Source organism: Amblyomma maculatum, chromosome 11, assembly GCF_055883805.1.
Source record: "Amblyomma maculatum isolate TAMU_Amacu chromosome 11, ASM5588380v1, whole genome shotgun sequence".
NCBI classification, from domain to species: Eukaryota; Metazoa; Arthropoda; class Arachnida; order Ixodida; family Ixodidae; genus Amblyomma; species Amblyomma maculatum.
In genome coordinates this window covers 115,133,475-115,141,518 of record NC_139354.1, presented here as the reverse complement: position 1 = coordinate 115,141,518, position 8,044 = coordinate 115,133,475, and the positions used below count along the sequence as shown (strand labels likewise).

General features: G+C 42.2%; 1 non-coding gene across 1 annotated transcript; it reads left to right on the top strand.

Annotated features, from left to right (window-relative positions):
• Window positions 1-7,741: 7,741 nt before the first annotated feature.
• Window positions 7,742-7,815, top strand: TRNAT-AGU (transfer RNA threonine (anticodon AGU)). The gene has a single exon. It is a non-coding gene; the product is annotated as a tRNA-Thr (tRNA).
• The last annotated feature ends 229 nt before the right edge of the window (window positions 7,816-8,044 follow it).

Sequence of the window (8,044 nt, the reverse complement as noted above, 5' to 3'; positions counted from 1 at the left end):
TATCTTTTGTGCCGTACGGTTATTTTTATGTATACTATTGTCGTCTCAAAATAACTTTCTTGTGAAAAACAAAAAACAAAACTGTGTTACGGTTCTTATGGTACAACACGGTGTAAGTGGAAGCTTTTTCTGCACTGTAAGAGTTCCCTCTCTATGTGCGGTGGGAATCCAAATCAATTATTCCTTATGTGCATAGGGCCCCTAGAAGTTTCATGGATGACAAAATAAATAAAAAAATCAATCCCAACTTGTTTGATCCGAAAACACTGGTTTAAGGGTCCCTAGGATTGTAAACTAAGACAGCCTGGGTTTCACGACAGCATAATGCAACCGTTTTTAAAGAAAACACGTTACAGCAGTAGACAGTGATGAACTATGCAGAGTTTAAGAATGCACATTTATTCACACAGTACGAAAAACAAATCAGAACATAGCGAAATAGAAACTAGGATAAAGCGGTGAGGAAAAGCTGTAATGTTTTTTCTTAAATTCGTAAACATAGTTAAAATTGAGCATTATAGTCAATACTTTTCCACAGGTTTTTTGTAACAGATTGTAGTGTTTGCCGGCCGTAAACTTCTTGGTGTGTGTTTAGTGACGAAAAGATACAGTTGGTAATTCATTACGGCTTACAAGTAATCTTAAAAAGGAAGGAAGTAATATTATGCTACCATGTCGTATATATTGAAGGAATTGAATGCAACATTATTTGATCCATGTTGCCTTTCTGAATATTAGGGTCAAATGTAATGAATACTCGCACACGCAAATAGATCCAGCGGAAAGCACGTGGATCTAATCCATATTGTGCAATGAAAGTTAGGCATTTAGAAAGTGCATGAAGGCTTAATTATGTGTTTATTGACTGAGCGGACGAGAAAACAATATCTAGATTGCTGCCTTTCACAATTCCTAAGGCTTTTCTGATAAGCATGTGCTGATTTCGCTTGCTGTCATAAATTACATTCGAATGATTTAAATAATTGATTTTTCCGAGTATAAGGCCATTAAAATGTTCTGTAAGGAGTTAGTGTCTCTATATTCAGCATTTAATATATATGTTTACTTTGCGTGTTCATGTTTACTGTGTTAAGTCTAATACTCGCCTATTGTAATACACTGACCCGTTTTGTTTCTCTCTTTTATAAATCCGCTACAACAAATTGTCAATAATTGTAGTACTATGCTCAGTCGCTCTCCTAGGCGAGTCAACAAGTCAATTGTAACCTGATCTTCTATAGCGAGAAATATACTTATGAGAGAGTTGGCGTTTCTCCGTAAAGTTAATATCAAAAGCCCCTATAACTTTTACAGATGCACGTTAATCGCACGTTTTATGCATAGCAGAGCGGCCTTGCATTTCGGTATATTCCTGTTTGAGAGACCTAAATACATTTATTAGCGTCCCTTTTAGTGGTAATGTCATCGGGACAGCAATGCGGGATCGTGGTCTGCACAAACAATCAACGAAATCGCCAAATGATTGCCGACAGCGCATGCGGGAAGCAGCGAATGTGGCGGTAATATGTTGCTGCTTCACCGCTTTGCAGTCTATCCTGATTTGATTCGCCTATGAACGTTGTGTGTAAGCCACACAGACTAAGGTCCAATGAAGGACTCCCGAATATGATGCCCATTTTACTTCCTCCACCGTAGTAAACACTTACGCTGGGCAGGCCGCGCCTCCCGCAAGCCCTCCGCGCCAACGATACGGTGGATCTCTTCTGCAGCGCAAGAAGAGAATGATAAAATCTGTTCTTCACTTAAACAATAGGCCGACAACAAAACAAAAATCTTTCTTGCGGATTTGTGACCCATACCGTGTTATTGATAATTGCAATACAAACAAGTTTCGCAACACATTACCGCTGGTGCGGCGCGCGGCTCATCGTCTGCAGGCTGGCTCCGCTGCTCCTTAATAAAATATGCACTGTGGCTTTAGAAACTCCAGTGACTTTATACATTAGACTCATTTGTATGTCTAATGACTTTCTTGTGAGCTTTCCTTATACATTCCTAATGGCATTCAAAACCATATTGGCCACCGCGAGTCTAGTGTGTTCCTAATGCATGCTTTTCTGATGGCAGGCTAATGTGTGCTTGGTGTCATGACGGAGCTTATGCAATTGCATCCTTGATGCTCACGAGTTGCCATCATGATGTCTTGTACGGCTATTTTGCTCCCTGTAAACACTGCCAGTGCAGCAGGACGTTTAACTGTTTGGGTTGTGTAAAGTGGCTACCGATGTTTTGGTCGTGCAAACAAACACGCAAATATAAATACCCATATGTTGTTCGGAAATGTATAATAAATACTTCAAAAGAAAAGCTGGCTGGCAGAGATGGGGGCCCACACATAGTATGTACCCTCTATTTATTTCACGGCTTAACATCGACGACAGGCTATTATTCAGCTGTATCATTGTTGCCGTCGGGAATCGGCGGCAGGTATTGCCTGCAAGAAAGAAAAAAAGTTTGCCACTTAGGCTGTAGTAAAAAAAAAATTCATGCCGCATCGATTCAATTCACAAACCTCATCATATTATTATAGATCTCTGCACAAAGCAGTGAACACTATGAAAGGGTTGAGAGGTTTGTAAAACTGATTCAGTAATCAAAACTGCACTCATGCAAAGATGACTTCAACAGTACCAAACTTCACAAGTACTATATACCAGCAACACACTGCTAAAGAGAGGTAATATACATGAATACACAGCCGCTACACAATACCGCAAAAAGAAGCAAATGCACTAAAGGATGCATACTAAAAAATTTATTTAATGCAAAAATACATTCAATGCATCCATTTATTGTTTGCACTGCACACCTAGCTTTGAGAACCAGCACGACTCAACTAGTGGAGGTAAATATGCCTGCAGGAGTCGCAACCCTATTCCAGAATCCAGTGCCACTGGGTCCCAGTGCCCCAGCGCCATACCTGATTATGGGCCCAGTATGACGCAGAAGACTGGGCGCACTGGGACGCGACATACTGGCACGATCCGCACTGGCGGCATTGGTCGCCCGGAGAAAATGCCTAGGATAAAAATTAAAAGCTAAAAATTAACGAAGCATGTCGAGTACTATAAAAGAAGCTTAAAAAGTAAAAAATAAAGAAAAAGAACGGCACCTAGCGCGTTTCGAACTCGGTACCTCTTAATCTAGCTCGCTAACAACTCGGCCACGCCGAGAACTAGAAGCCTTTGAAAAATTTTTGCATTTGATGTCATGACCGCATTTATAAGGTCGAGACTTCATGTTTTGCAGTCTACAGGCCATTGCTGGCGCTCTAACAATTACAACGTCTTGATCATTGGAGCTTGGTGCCTGCTCTCACGACTGGCAAATAATGTTCTGGATGCCTATGCGCTATATTTTGTGCACTGGAATCATTTTAACATGTGGAGTTTGACATCACTGGCAAATTTACCAGCCCCGACTCTTCGGTGGTGCTCTGCTACCGTGGGCGTAATTTTCAGTGAACACGGAGCTGTGGCACAAACCTTCAAGGAAAAAAGTGCGACCAAGCTGTTACAATGTTGGCCCCTGAGGGAAGCTAACTGGTCGACGCCGCGGGCCGCACCGTTTATACTGGGTAGGAACAGTGCGGCCCCAGCACACATAAAGAGCTTCTCCCAGTGCATCGCGGATGCCAGCGACACACCCAGCGTCCAAAAGCTAATCCCAGAATTTTTCTCCCATCGTACCAGTGCAACCAGTGTCTTCCCGTCACTGCTCCAGTGATTATTGCAGACCTCCAGTGTGCCCAGCAGATCCAGTGCAAAACCAGAGCGAAAATCTTACTGGTTTCGTACTGGAAGACGCTGGGAGACGCTGGTTCTTGCAATAGGAAACTAATACATTAACCAATGCATTACATGTCCGGCGCAGAGCTCCGGAAAAAGAAGTAAAAGTCGGGAATGACACAGGTGCCCCAGGCCCCCAAATGCATACCTAGCACAGCGTTGAGCCGCACAGGGTCCAACGGGTTTTTCTGTGTGCCATCTTTATGAGCGTTGCTGCCCTTCCTATACAGAGACTTACCTTTCATTTCTTCCTCGGTAAACACCTGCCTCAGCAGGCTTCTGGCAAACTTTTTGGGAAGCCCTTGGCTGTGCACAACTAAGCGGTCTATAGTAGACTTTTCTACTTTGATTCCATCCCAGTGGGAAAAAACTACAGAAAATCTTCTGATGTTACAACAGAATTTCTGTGCCGTTTTTGACGGGAAACCTGTTGTGACAACAGAACATTCTGTAGTAACGTCAGAAATTTCTGTACTTACAACAGAAAAGTGCTACAGAACTACAGACAACAGAAATATACTACAGAAAAATCTGATGGTTACGACAGAACTACAGGATATTTTGTCGTATTTTTGACACAGTTCTGTAGTTTTTTTCGACTGGGATTCCCAATGTCAACCTGCATAAACAAAGAAACAAGCACAAAAATGCCGTAGAGACACATCTGCTGTTAATAGGCGAGAAATGCTCAGTACCCTTAGGGGTTTAATCTGGCTTGTAATTCGTTGAACATCAATACGTTTTCATCTGAAGGACTCCACCTGTGGCACACAGTGACAGCCCAGGGACTTGTGAAATGTGGTCATAGGCTAGAAATGATAACACTGCAAAGGTATGAGTAGAACCACTTCCACTCTCCGAGGCTCTGCTTAAAGCAAGGAAACACATCAAGGTGACATTGACCAGCCACGATATTTCATAGGGGTGAAAGCAAAGCACTGACAAGAAAAGTAAAAATTTGGCTTATCTAAACAGCATACAGATAGAAGGCAATTTACCTTTGGCTGTCAAATATGTGTCTGGACTCATGCTCAATAAAAAACTCAACTGCCAGACATATTTTCATTCACAATTACTGGCCTGCTTCTAGAATCTGTCATAAACATAGCTTTTGACATTTTTTTTTAACTTGGTGTGCAGCCACTGGTAAATAGAGGTCAACATTGAGTGCTTCTTAAGCTATGTCTTATTTTCTATATGTAACATCCACTGCAATTCAATAAAAAGGTTTAGCATACAGGAGACCTATACCTGTTCACCACCATGCACACATAAATAAAATTAAATGCACATAAACAAAAGTGCATAAAATTAAACAGCAATGAAGAATCTGCATTGGAGTGATGCGAAAGCACGGATGCCGCTGTTAGTTACTTCTAGTTGCTTCTAGTTGCTTTATTAACTTCTTGTTTACCCATTTTAGTCTTTGGTACTTTCAAAATACACAATTCCTTCCTATGCCCTTCTTCGCCTCTACTTCCGGTTGCGTGACGTCACATCCTCTACCTCACATTAATTCAATTCTTGTTCAGCCATTTTAGTCTTTGGTACTTCCAAATTGCACGCCAATCCCTTCCTGTGTTCTTTTTGGGCTCTACTTTAGGTTGCGTGACGTCATATCCTTGACGTGACATTAATTCATGCCTTGTTTACCCATTTTAATCTTCGGTACTTTCAAATTGTGCGCCAATCCCTTCCTATGCCTTTTTTCGGCTTTACTTCCGGTTGTGTGACGTCACGTCCTTAACGTTACTCAATTGACTGCCTTAACTACTGCAGGCTTTGGTACGCCAATCCCTTCCTGGGCCCTATTTTGGCTCGACTTCAGGTTGAGTGACGTCACATCTTTGATGTCACCTTAACTGACTGATTTAATTAACTATTTCAGTATTTGATACATTCAAATGTGGCATCAATCTATTGGCTAATGAGACCGTTTTCGCCTTTACTTTTACATTTTTGCCTCTATTTATTCACCTAATTAACTTATTTGCCTAATTATTTTTTTCGGACACAACAATACGTCACCCTCTATCGATTGACACTGCTCATTAACCTCTACCATTTCTCAATCACTCACAACTGCTACGGACATGATTTTGCGGACGCGGTCAGAAATCTGAACATAGCCAAGTAATGCTCCCGCAATAATAAATGTACATGTGTGCATGTGCACATATGCACATGCCATGGCTGGAGAGGGGCAAGGTGTGGCCAGTGAGCACGCATAGGAGGAATCCAGTAAAACCAGTACATGTCTCCGCTATGCTATAAGTCTCTAATGCAATCTCGAGAACATGGAACACCAGTCTTGCGGATTGCACTTCATGCCAGTCATCATTTCTACTATCATGACTGCCATAAACACTCAAGTTACAATGAAGCACTATATTTCTCACAGGCACTGCAGCTCTAAGAAGTATGCACTCTTGCAATGCCTCCTTTAGGCAGTGTCTGCAGTAGGAGTTTGAGTTACTGTGAGTAACCCTCCCCCCATCCTCTCCCACAAAACTGGCTTGCAGCCTAGCACTCCTCACTATCACGATGCCAAAATACCCTTTAACAGACATTTTTCAAGGATATGCGCATTTCCTATTAAAACTGGTATTCCAACAGTTAAAGAAGACTGTCTGCAGTAATAACATTTATTAACAGCAATCGTTAAAGATAAAAGTTCAATGGGTAATCGACTAGCGCCCCCAAAGAGTACCTGATATATAGGCAAAACAATTTTAGTACCGTGTAAACAGGCTCAATCTTGCAGGCATTGATTCAAGCTAAAGCAGCGGCCATTTTGGCAAACATGTGGCACACACAGAAACACCAAGTGTAGCTCGCCACTCTGCGGACCTAATTATACTGTTACAGGCTACTACAGCTCACTGTAACTGGCTGAGACACCTCTTTAGTCCTGAAATCAGAATGACTGGCAGATTGGATTACCATGGCTTGGGGACATCTGAAGCAGCTAAACCGAACTGTAGTGAACCAAGGTCTTTAAAGGCTATCACAATACTGTGTAGTGTTCTTTCTCTCTTTTTACTTTTTCTGCGGCTCTGACGAGCATGTGCCAAGAGTCTAAAGGGATCCGACCCTCTCACTTTGTTAACTAAAAATCAATTACTAAAGTTACATTTTTAGAGTCTTTTCCTTTTCCTTTCCAAAACAGTCTTTCTTAAACGCCTCCTGAATATGCAGTACATTACTGGCTTGCTAACAATGACCTAATAACCATTTTACACGCCAATTTTCAAGCCTCCCAAGTTGCTTACGAACACACTGCACTATCTGTCTCTCAAGAAATTGCACACAGGAGAATTGAGAGCAAAACATTAACTCAGTTCGCCGCCGTGAACATAATGCAGCCGCGGCAGCTAGGACCCTAATGTGCAGTTGGAAATTTAGCGCCAAAGATACGACACTGTGAGGCAGTTGCATGTGAAGAATAAGTTTATGAAGGGATTAGTGACACTGTAGACTAAAGCACCTTTGAATTCTTACCACACACGTGTCCATAAACATATTTATTTGCGGCCACCTTTAACGCATCGAAGTAAAGAATGCGAGGCCTGATGAGAAAATTGAGCGAGTAAAACTGCTTTTTAAAACAAAAACACAGCAAGCACTCTGTGAATGCTTACCTGCACAATCAAGCTTCGCCGTCTTTGAGTTACCTTCAGAGTGCTCCTTAATATTCATCACAACGTCTCTCCTTGACTAGGTTGCGCAATATTCGACCGTTGCTTCCATTGTAATTGAGCTTGCCGTAGGGAGTCTCTGGCATCTTTTGCGACTCCTCGCTCTTGCGAAATGGTGCATGATAACGAGTTACAGCGTTGATAAAGCCTGCTTTTGTTGTGATTTTTAAATGTATTTTATTGCTCGTTGAGAGAGAAGGGGAGAAAATTGGAAATTTTCTCACTCCTTCCGTTGGCGCCGTGGCTTAGTTGGTTAAAGCGCCTGTCTAGTAAACAGGAGATCGTGAGTTCGAATCTCGCCGGTGCCTCATTTTTTTTTCTTTGCCATTTTAAGGTTCGATATCACGCTTCTGCATGGGCCACAAGGAAAGATCATAGACAACCGCAGCGCAGGCACCTGTCAAAGGCCTAGCACGAATGTCGGAAAATGTGGTTTGGTCTGCAGCGATAGTCACCCGGTGCGATATAATTATCTCGGTTCGACTATGGCAGAAGACGATAGGTGGCTCACTCGGTTTTTTGGGCTGTTTCCGATGT